Source organism: Pristis pectinata, chromosome 25, assembly GCF_009764475.1.
Source record: "Pristis pectinata isolate sPriPec2 chromosome 25, sPriPec2.1.pri, whole genome shotgun sequence".
Taxonomy (NCBI): Eukaryota; Metazoa; Chordata; class Chondrichthyes; order Rhinopristiformes; family Pristidae; genus Pristis; species Pristis pectinata.
Window position 1 is genome coordinate 25,120,979 of NC_067429.1, and position 12,128 is coordinate 25,133,106.

Below are 12,128 nucleotides of genomic sequence, written 5' to 3' on the forward strand. Positions count from 1 at the left end.
CACATGAATCACAGCCTGAAGAGGGAGAGACATTCAAATACTTAGGCAGTGCAGTGATAACTGAAGGAGAGCTTAAGAGGTTGTCCAGCTTCAAACGCTGGCAGATCCTTTGAGAAGTGTGATGAAAACTGGAGAAATCAAAGCATCATTAGTAAAACTAGGATAAAGATGCACTGGAACACAATTATAACGTCTTTTTATGGATCTGAGCCTGTATCAGGCTCCCAACAAATTCAACTAGGATTTTTAAAATGTCTTTAACACAGCAAATCCCTAAGTAGTTTACAGTGAAGTTGAGTATAAAACAATCCAGATAAAAAAAGGATCCTGAGCCATTGAGTGACATTAGGAGAGGTGACAGAAAGCTTTGGTCAAAGAAGCTTTTTAAAGGTGGAGAGTGAAGTGGAGAGTTTAGGAAAGAGCTCCAGAGAATGAGTCACCAGCACTGGGCACAGAAAGCCAAATTTAAATTCCAGAGAATATATATGTAGCCGGCTTGGGGAAACTATATTGGCTTGAAAATGTTATAGACGGAGAGTCAGACAGCTTAATGGGGGGGAGGGGGGCACAGATTTAATGATGATGAGATTTTTTTAAATGTGCAACACAGTGGCAAGGGATAAGTGATGACTGATGAGAACTGAGTGCAAGGCTTGATATGAAAGGATGAATTTTGGAGAATGTGGAAGAGGCGAGACAGAACATACCAAGGAGGATTTTGGAGAAATTGATTCCAGTGAAGTGTGGATAATGATGTTAAAATCAGATGTTTATTAGATAGGGAAGGGGAGGTTAGAGTATTACAGAGATGTGGATAAGGATGTCAAAAGTGGGTGTAAGAGAAAGTATTGCAGAGGCAGACAATTTTGTGGATTGAGAATGAGTGCACTCAGAGTTTATTGCTCCAGAGTTCAGTTTTGGAAAGAATAAGGTACCAAGGTTTTGCTCAGATCAGTGCTAAGGGCTAAAGTTAATAATCCAAATCTTCTGACCTGACATCAGCATTAATGCCAGGGCTTCCTGACATTTCCTCATGGGAGTTCTGATGTCCAGCACTGGCGCGTCTGAAGCCAACAGCAAACAGCTTCTGCCCCACCATCTGTGCTGCCAGCTGCCCTGAATGGTACCAGTGCACTCCTCATGAAGTCCAATAGACAGCACAAACGTCCACAGACTAGTTGGCTCTTGGAGTGGAAAGCCTGCCTACTGAACCTGTGCCAGGTATGCAAATACAGCAGCCCATTAAATGGGAGGAATTGACAACCAAGAGAAAGATAGGTAGAGCATGCTTGAAAGAATTAAATGTGTTCAGTTGTTTTTAACTGTGTTCTTTAGTGTTTTGACTATTTTTCTAATAATTTTAATATTTTTTAACATTATTTTTATTATTTTATGGAAGGGCCCAGGTGATTTTAAATGTTTCTCAATGTCAAAATTTTTCACGGACTTGCAATAGCAATGACATATTTGACTGCTCAGGAGCCTGGAGACAGGTGCTCATCACTGTTAAACTGCTCTGTGAGTGCAGGAGGGTGTCTGTGTTGAGACAGCTCCCAAGCTGCACTGGATCTTGCTGATGGACTTGCTGCAGGAGACTGCTGGATGCCATGCTGGAAGAAACTCACCAAGACTCCTTAGACAGCACCTTCCAGACCCACCACCTCTAAGAGCTGGAAGGACAAGGATAGTGAAAATATGGGAAGACCATCACCACCTGGAAGTTGCCCTCCAACCCACACACCATCCTGACTTGGAAATATATTGCCATTCCTTCAACATCACTGGGTCAAAATCCTGGAACCCACTCCCTGGCAGCATAGTGGGAACCCACACCGCTAGGACTGCAGCAATTCAAGAAGGCAGCTGACCACTAACTTCTCAAGAGCAGCTAGAGATAGTTGATTAAATTCTGGCTCAGCCTGCAAAGCCCACTTCCCTTGAATGAATTTATAAAACTACAGGGTGAGACATAGACAGTCAAACAGTGATATCAGGACTTGGGAGATCTGCCCTATTTTCGTGTCCTGTTAATGGAAATCTTGACTTCTCCATGGGTTGATGACAGACAATTTGAAAGAACATAAATGGCTATGGGATGGAGGGAAATGTTGGAGAATGGAGCTGTGTATAATTACACACAGTTGGAAGTTGTCATTTTACATATGGATAATGTCACATGATGAAAAACATGTAGCTGAGGTAAAGCAGTCAAGATGGATGACCGTCTAAGTGAGTGGAAAAATAACAAAGCCCAGATATTGTACTGCACCCTAATGACCATGGCCATGTGGTCGTTATGGAGCAGGCCGATAATTATTTTGGCTGTGGGCTACTATCGCCAACTTCAACAATACCTGAGGCTGATGGTCTCAGGCACTATTACACTGATGCTTGAAGCACGTGAAGGAAATGACTGAGCTTGGGTCTGGGATGGAGAAAGGGCCAGCAGTTGGAGAGCTGCTTTGGAGCTGTGGGTGAGGTGATGAATGGCAGAGTCAGCTGTTGGGGGATTAGGGTCTGGGGGCAAATGGGTGGAGGAACATTGTCTATTGGAGGGTCAGGTCATCAGGAGGTCAAAGAGTTGGGACCATTGGAGGATGAGAGGGTCAGAGTCGTGGGATATCAGAAAACAGGGTTTGGGGAGGGCAGCAGAGGACAGATTAATAGGGAAAGTTTAACCCAGTGAGGGTGAACATCAGACCTACCTAGAGTTACTCCCAGTTCAAGATAGTGGTCGCAGTAACCTTAGGTGCAAATTTCCAGGAAATGTAACTTGCACCAAATGAAACAATATTATATCAAAGAGCTGCTCTCGAATCCTTTTGATATGACATCTGAGAAACAGAAAGATTATTTTAGATTAAGTCTGAGTGGAATGGTTCACACAGCACTTTTAAGACCTGATCTTTGTCATAAAACAATTATAGCCGGGAAAGAAGATCCAGTGTGTAGGTGTGAGCCAGCTGGAGCTGACTGTTAACTATCTACATGCTGTTCAGTTGTTGCATCCAGCTGTTCCTGACGTATAACTGCATTGTTGCTGTAGGTAAATTTGCAGTAGATGACAACAGTCAGCATGTGACTCCCTCATGGCCAAAATCCAATAAGCAAAGTCATTGCAGGAAGATTATTGACCTCGGTCATTAACTCCACAAACACTATGTTACTTGTTGAGTATTTCCAGTATTTTCTGCTTTTAGTTCAAATTTACAGCATCCATTGTATCTGACCTTTGTTTGTCATTGGATGTACAGATATTGCTCTGGAACACAAAGTGCATTTCTCACAGCAGGCAACACTCCATGAATTCATTTCTTCCTTCAAGTACCTCAGATTGGGAATCCAACTGAGTGGAAAACAAAACAACCTTGGCATATTATATATTTTTCCAAGGCTTTCCATGTATTGAGAGTGTCACCATAAATCTGGATGTTGAGATATGTACCTTCTACAAACAATCATAGCAGAATGTTGGGAAATGACATGTGGGATTTTTCATTAAGATTTTTTTAAAGAGGATACTTATAATCTCAACATCCGATACCAAAATACATACTGAATGACATAAAATGGTGACTTGTTACATGGTGTTCTCACCTAATTTTTGCTACACTTGCTGAAATTGGTCACAGAAATTGGAAATTTCAAGATGTTGACCTGTCAGCCTTCCCAGGCTCAACTGGTGTCATGCTGGGACTGGTTACATCATGAGATATACAAGAGGTGCCTGTCTGGTTACTTTCTGATTCACTTTACTACTAAAGAACATGCAGCCTCACTAAAACCCAACAGGTAGCAGAATTGCATAATTCCAATGCGACCTGGATGAGTGTGAGGTCTTTGCAAGTATTTACCCTTACATCTTTGGTGCAAACAGGAATCCTATTTGTAGTCTGTGCAGTACACACAAATGCAACGTCTTTCCTGCTTCCTGCTGCTACATTTGAACTATTGCCCCAAGGAACGTAGCTTAAGATAAGATCTTTATTAGTCACATGTACGTCGAAATACACAGTGAAATACATCTTTTGCGTAGAGTGTTCTGGGGCAGCCCGCAAGTGTCGCCATGCTTCCAGCGCCAACATAGCATGCCCACAACTTCCTAACCCATATATCTTTGGGATGTGGGAGGAAACCGGAGAGTATTGGTCTACTTGCTGTTGGTCTCTCCCCCAATTCATAGCTGTTCCTGCTGTGTCATTTCAATACTAGACTCTGTGCTGCGAATTGGAATTTGTGGACCAGATTCTATAGGAAACAACTCCTGATCTAAGTTAAGATCTGCCAGAAATTCTCCAGAAACTCTGCCAGAAATTCTCATCTATCCCATATGATCCGGCCCAGGAATGTATCAATTAGGTCTGACAAAGAAGTACATCAAGGAGGTAAAGATGTACCATGAACAAGATGAAAAGGGAAGTGTCCTTGTAAAGGAGCAATTAACACCATGGGTGAGATAACTTTTAATGATTGTTAATTGGACATGAATAAACCCAAACTCCCTTGGTTCTTCAGCAGGCTATCCTAGATGTCTCCCCATCGGTTCCCCAAACCCTTGGGCAAGGCTTCTCTCATATATTATTTACATTAAAAAGCTCTTAAGGGCACATGAGGGTGCAGAAGCAGTATTTGAATGATGTACTTGGTGTTTACATTTCCTCCCTTCACCTTGGCAAAAGGATTGTGCGAGCCAAAGAATCCGGCTGTTGGGTTTACATTTCTATTAAGCCAAAGAAGGGGAAGATCAGACAAGGTCACTTGGTTTGGAGGGGACCTTGTGTCTTCTCATGGTCAGTCAGCAGACACAGTGAACCACACCAATAACGAAAAACAATGGATTGCTTTCCCAGCAGCTGTGTCACAAGGTAAAATATAAGAGCTTAGCCATGAAAATATTTTCAAATAGAGGCTCTTGAACATCAACAAACAGTGATAATACAACTGATGAAAATCTACACGCTGACGTTACATCAAAAATGCAAGGGCAAGGTGAAGCAAATAGTGTTTTTATTGGTTTTAAGCACATCATCTTAGAGGAAACTGAAATAAAGTTTTGTTCTGGGAGCATTATAGGAACTTGGGAGTATGACATGTTGTACCACAGATGACAGGCTAAGATGATTTAACATTAAATAATCCCATGGTTCCCATAAACATTACAATCTTTATTGCCACAGTAAAAAGTCATGGTGTCTACTAATTTGCCATCTCACTTCTGCGGGTGTTAATTTCCCAGGACTCTGGCAGTTCTATGGGGCAGGAGCCCTGCTCTGGCCCTTATGATTGAACTCATGATGGTGCATTTTCTAACACCATTTATTATCTGAAAATTAAGAAATAACATAGTGGCAGGATTAGGCCATTCAGCCCACTTCAGCCTGTAATACAAAGACTGATTTGTTTTTACTGCACTCTAGTTCAAGAGCACTGAAGTTATTTATAACGTCTAAACAGCTGCCCTGACTGGGGTCAGTTAATTCAGTGAAGACTGGAAATCCAACCTGGGATCCTGTAACGTACAGGACCTGCAACTACATTGGACACAGCCTTTATCCTTTCCTTCTGCAGAGCTCAATGAATAAAGGCAGTAAATAATTTCATTGAACCCACCCTTGTTCACTTTGTTCCTTTCATTTTTGAATTTTAATGTTAAATCCTTGCCAATATGACTGAATTGTACAGATCATTTACAGAAATCTTTTGTGCTTGAGGGAACTGATATCATTTCCAGAAATATACTCAACAAAGCCAGTCTTGTTACTGAGACTCAGTCAATATCTTTGGAACGTTTCAGGTCATTATTTAATTCTGACCTCTTCTGGTGCTAATGTGATGAATTGCAAGTTTATACTAGTCCGTTTATGTTAGAAGAGGTTGCTTGATACATTTAGGAAAATCAGGATGTCACAAACAATGATGGTAAACTGTTGCATAAGTACAGTGGAAAAGAGTGAATACTGTAAGAGCTGGGAACCGAGAAATTGACAGGCAATCACTTCCATTGATATTTGTGCAAAGGTACTCCATTAAACATTGTGACATATCATTAGTATTTGTAGCTGGCAGGAACAAAATAAAAGTCTAGCTATTAAAAACTACTTTACTTTTGAAAATCCTGTGGGGAACATAACTTTGTTATTGTGAAACAGTCCAGCCCCTAACCCCCTTTTCCCATTGACACAATTGTTTTTAAAATGCAAAATTCTATAACGCGAGGTTTCCTAGGAATGCAACTCTCAGCGACTTTGTACTGCACCCAAAGTTCTTACCATCAGTTGTATACACAAACGTAATTGGCATAAATACCTCCCAACACTCCTCTTGAATGTCAACAATGAAGGTCCTTAGTATTCTTTAAATTAAAGAATAACAGGCGACTCATGGTAAAGTTTTAAAGCAGACCCATGTACAGCATCGGCACCATTTAAAGACGGAAGTAATGACCTTTAGTTTTATTGAGGAGTCAGGTGCAGATGGATATAGAGGCTACAAGGGTGTGTTGGTAACTGCCTTCACAACTACTAGTGAGCACAAAGCAATTTAATTCAGTTAATCCCTCGCCATGAGTGTCTCAGTGTCGTCCCACTCTTCAGTATACCTCAAGCAAAAGACGAGGGCTTGAATGTCTTGTTACCAGAGGAACCCCAAGGAGAAGGAGTAGAAGGACTCTCCTATCCAAAGCAGTACCCAAGAGACCATACTTCTACCCGTAACTTTCTGAGGAGCAACGTATCCAGAGGCTGAGTATTTTGAAGAGAATAAAAGAGCTCCTGCAACATATCTCTGCCTAGACAGCTCTTCCTGTAGAGCTGAAAGTCACTGAATGGGGATGATTTCAGGTAGCAGTGACAGCTTGGTGCTGTATTTCATACTTTGCAGCTCCATATTAGAACATGGCTAATGACCTTAACTCCTTAACTCATGGATTGGTGTCTTCCTCTTCATCTCCTTGAAGAGAAGCCAGCAGGCTTCACAGGAGTGCTGATTAGCAGCAATTACAAGCTTCTTGAAGTTTTATGAAGTGATTGACTGCACTTCCATGGTGGTTTGGGCTTCCCATAAAAACTGGGACCTCTACAGGAATAGCAAACCCCAATGTGTACAACCCGTCTCTGGAGCTGAACTGAAAATCCTCATGGTCAGTGCTATGTATCCATAGAGTTTATATGCCTGCCTCATTCTTTCAGCTTCTAAGCCATAGAGTAGTCCAGCTCCTAAGACAAGTGCGATCCATTTCTTCATTAGCTCCTTACATGCTTTCAAGCTCCTGGCTTGGTTGCAGAGTGTCAGTTTAACAAGAGGCCTAGGAGAATTGTTATCAGTTTGGACTGATCAGGGGGCATCCTTTAGTACTCACCATTTTGTTGTTACTTCCTGCATGCTCCATGATCTGGCCATTATGGAGGCTCAGCCCTTGCAGGATGACCTGCAGTTTCAGATAAAGGAGAATGAGGAAGAACAGGAGGAAGAGCAGCTCAGGGCATGCCTCATAACCACAAGATTAGATAAGATAAGATATCTTTATTAGTCACATGTACATTGAAACACACAGTGAAATGCATCTTTGCGTAGAGTGTTCTGGGGCAGCCTGCAAGTGTCGCCACGCTTCCGGCGCCAACATAGCATGCCCACAACTTCCTAACCTCTATGTCTTTGGAATGTGGGAGGAAACCATAGCACCCGGAGGAAACCCATGCAGAAACGGGGAGAACGTACAAACTTCTTACAGATAGTGGCCAGAATTGAACCCGGGTCGCTGGCACTGTAATAGCGTTATGCTAACCGCTACACTACCGTGCCTGCCCTCATTCTTCTGGCTCTACACAAAGGAAGAGGAGGATTAGACCAGGAAAAGACACTAGACCTTGATACCATGCAGCTTTTGTACTTCACATGACCAGGGTTCATTCGCATCACTCCAGTTTTTGGCTGTGATCATGTGCACTTGACGGAGTCGACACCTCCGCCAGTTAATCTTCAATGGTGTGAGCAGTGCACATCCCCACTGCACAAGCATCTTTGGAGAACATTACTCTCAAGTAGTGATAGTCAATGGGCATGGACTTAGAGTCACAGAGTTATACAGCACAGAACCAGTCCCTTTGGCCTAACTCGTCCATGCCAACCAAGACACCCACCTAAGCTGGACCCACTTGCTCAGGTTTGAATCAGAATCAGAATCAGAATCAGATTTATTATCACTGGCAGCAGTACAGTGCAAAGACATAAAATCTATAAATTACAAAAATAGATAAATAGTGAAAAAAAGGAATATTGAGGTAGTGATCATGGATTATTCAGAAATCTGATGGTGGAGAGGAAGAAGCTGTTCCTGAATTGCTGAGTCTGGGTCTCCAGGCTCCTGCACCTCCTCCCTGATGGGAGTAATGAGAAGACAGCGTGTCCTGGATGGTGAGGGGCCTTAATGATCGGTGCCCATATCCCTCTAAACCTTTCCTATCCACGTACCTGTCAAGATGTTGTTATTGTTGCTGCCTCAAAAATTTCCTCTGGCAGCTCGTTCCAAATACGCACTACCCTCTGCATGAAGAAGTTGCCCTTCAGGTCCCTTTTAAATCTTTCTGCTCTCACCTTAAATCTATGCCTTCTAGTCTTTGGTTCCCTTTTCCTGTGAAAATGTGTGTGCATTCACCCTATCTATGCCCCTCATGATTTTATACACCTCTATAAGGTCTGCCCTCAGTCTCCTGTGCTCTAAGGAATAAAGTCCTAGGCTGCCCAACTTCTCCCTATAATTCAGGCCCTCAAGTCCTGGCAACATTCTCACAAATCGGTGCTGTCAGTGTTGACTTCCTGTTTCCACAATTACATTCAAAAGATTGTTGATGCAATTAATCCTGTAAAGATATGTCTCTGTGACTCCGTGTGTGTGTGTGTCTGTGAACATGTCTGTGTGTGTGTGTGTCTCTCTCTCTCTCTCTCTGTGAATGTGTGTGTCTCTCTCTGTGACTCTGTGTGTGTGTGTGTGTGTGTGTGTGTGTGTGTGTGTGTCTCTTCGACTGTGTGCATGTGTGTGTGTATGTGTGTCTCTGTGACTCTGTGTGGTGTATATGTCTGTGACTGTGTGTGTGTGTGTGTGTCTCTGTGACTCTGTGTGCATGTGTGTGTGTGTGTGTGTGTGTGTGTGTGTGTGTGTGTGTGTGTGTGTGTGTGTGTGTGTGTGTGTGTGCGCGCGCTTTTGACACCAGGTTTTGGGGTTACATACTAATCTTGACAAAACAAATGAGGTCTCAGGATGACCAGGTCAGTGGGCATACCCTCATACCCTCCAGGCAGATATTTCTTTGGAACTGCTCCTTCCAACATTGTTTTATTTTTGCACAGATGGCCTCCTGGTGCAACTTGTTTATTGCCACTCCCCATAGTTCTCCACCTCATCCACTGGAATACTTAGGATCCCTTCACTGAATCCGGGAGCCTAGTCCTATCCAGCCAAAGATCTTTTGCAGCAAACCTGCCTCACAGCTCCAGGGCTCTGGTTTCAGTTCTGATCTTGGTGCTGTCAATGTGTAGTTTACATGTTCTTCCCATGAGTGTGTAGGTTCCCTCTGGTTTCCTCTCCAAGGACAGGCTGGTAGGTTAATTGCCTACTGCAAGTTACCCATTAGGCAAATGGCTAAAGAACCAGAGGGAACTAATGGACATGCGAGAGACAATACAGTACAGAGCTACAGGGAGTAGAGGAATGGGACTGGGATTGCTCTGCTGGATATTGGTATAAACCTAAAGGACTGAATGGCTTCCAATAAGTAAGTAATTGAGCTCCAGGGTCAACCTCTGACAAGAGAGGTCAGCTACTCTTTAAGAGCTGGCACCCTGATATCAGTTCGCACATGATCAGTTTGAAAAATGTATCCAATTAATTTAATAACAACCACATAATGCACAGTAATGGAGAAAAATAGGCAACACATATATTAAATACATATTGCACACGAGGCATCATAGTAAAACCTGTCCCAATGAAACTGGAAGATTCAGGTCCAGGATTCTGCCTGCTTTAATTTAATTTGTTTAAGGGATAGATAATTTTTAGACCAGTCACAAGATCACAAGACAAAGGAGCAGAAGTAGGCCATTCGCCCCATCGAGTCTGCTCCAAAGAAAAGAAAGGGAAAAAGAAAAAGAAAAAGAAATGAGAAATGGGGGAAAAATGTCTGCTCCATGAGCTAAAGGAAAAACAAACAAAACACTATTCCTTTCTAGCCCCAATTTCCGGCCTTATCCCCATATCCCTTGATACCTTGACTAATTGGATACCTATCTATCTCCTCCTTAAACACCTCCAATGATCGGGCCTCCACTGCTGTACGTGGCAAAGAATTCCATAAGTTCACTACCCTCTGACTGAAGAAATTTCTCCTCATCTCTGTTTTAAACCTGTACCCTCTAATTCTAAGATTGTGCCCTCTTGTCTTGGACCCACCCACCAAGGGAAACAGCTTGGACACATCTACTCTGTCCAGTCCTTTCAGCATTCTAAATGTTTCTATGGCTTTAGAAATTTGGATAAGTATCAGTAATCTGGAGATAAAAGTAGTAATGGGTAGTAAAAGTAGTAATCCTGACTTCCAACTCAAAGAACAAAGACAAAAAGTGAATAGCTGAAGTCAGGGAGGTATCAGGAAACATAATGTGTTAATAGAACAAGATCACAGGGAGATTTAATGTGATAATTATGTGGAATTTCAGCATCCTGAAATCTGAGTGAACAATTGATAGGGAAGAGCTGCTTATAAATGTAATGAGTGACTGTCTTGTAATATAATATGAGAAGCAATTAGAAAGGTGTTAAACATGAGGGTAAATGGGAGAAGAGAATATTGCAATAAATTATGCCAGAAATGGGGTACAAAGTGCATTTTGCATGAGTATACTTTATGCACTAAGACCATAGAGGTGTTAAATTTACAAAGATGTCCTGATATTCATTGTAAATCTACTGACTATGCACTGAGAAAATTGAATAATTTGGCAATGTGCAAATTTATTTTATTTCTTTGTGGGATGGGGGTATTGCTGGTAAAGCCCTTATTTATTGACCATCCCTAATTATCTTTGGGAAAATTGTGCAATCCTTCTGTGTTGGTAATCCCACAGCATCATCAAGGGGGGAGGTCCAGGATATAAACCCAACAGAATAATATTACTGAGTTACAATGTCACATGTTTTGAAGGGAAGCCTGTAGTTAGTGGTGTTTCCAGATGTGTTTCAGATTTCAATCGCCCTCGTATCTCTAAATCTCCTACTCCGTACCTTAAACCTTTGTGGACTCTCCATTAATAGGAGAGTCTAGGATCTGAAGGCACAACTTCAGAATAAAGGGACATCCGTTTAAAACTGAAATAAGCAGGAATTTCTTCGGCCAGAAGGTAGTGAATCTGTGGAATTCGTTTCCACAGAGGGTTGTGGAGGCCAAGTCCTTGGGTGTATTTAAGGCAGAGATTGAGCAGTTCTTGATTGGCAAGGGGGTTAAGGATCATGGGGAGAAAGTGGGAGAATGGGGTTGTAAAAATCAGCCATGATTTAATGGCAGAGCAGACTCAATGGGCCAAATGGCTTAATTCTGCTCCTATATCTTATGATCTTATGGTCTTTGCCCTCCGCTTATAGCCACCTCTGCTAAGGAGAAAAGTTTCTCACTATCTACCTCATCTATTCCCCTTGTAATGTTGTCTGCCTCTATCAGGTCCCCTCTTAGCCTCCTTTGCTTCAAGGAAAACAAACCCAGCCAATCCGATCTCTGCTCCTTGCCGCAACGTTCCATCCCAGGCAACATCCTGGTGAATCTCGTCTGCAGTCATTAGTGAACATCCCCACTTCTGGCACTGTGGCGGAATGAAGGTCATTGCAGAAGCAACTGAAGAAGGTTGGGCCTGGTGCACTACGCTGGGGAACTCCTGCAGTGACATCCTGGGGCTGAAATCATGACTTCCAAACACACAGTCATCTTCCTTTGTGCAAGGAATGACTCCAGTCAATGGGTGAATCCTGAAAGTCAGCAGGTTAAAGGCAACTTTCTGGCACACTGTAACAATCAACATATTAAATCTTTGACCATCTCACAAAAACTCACACTCACAGAAATTAATATCCAGGCCAATGA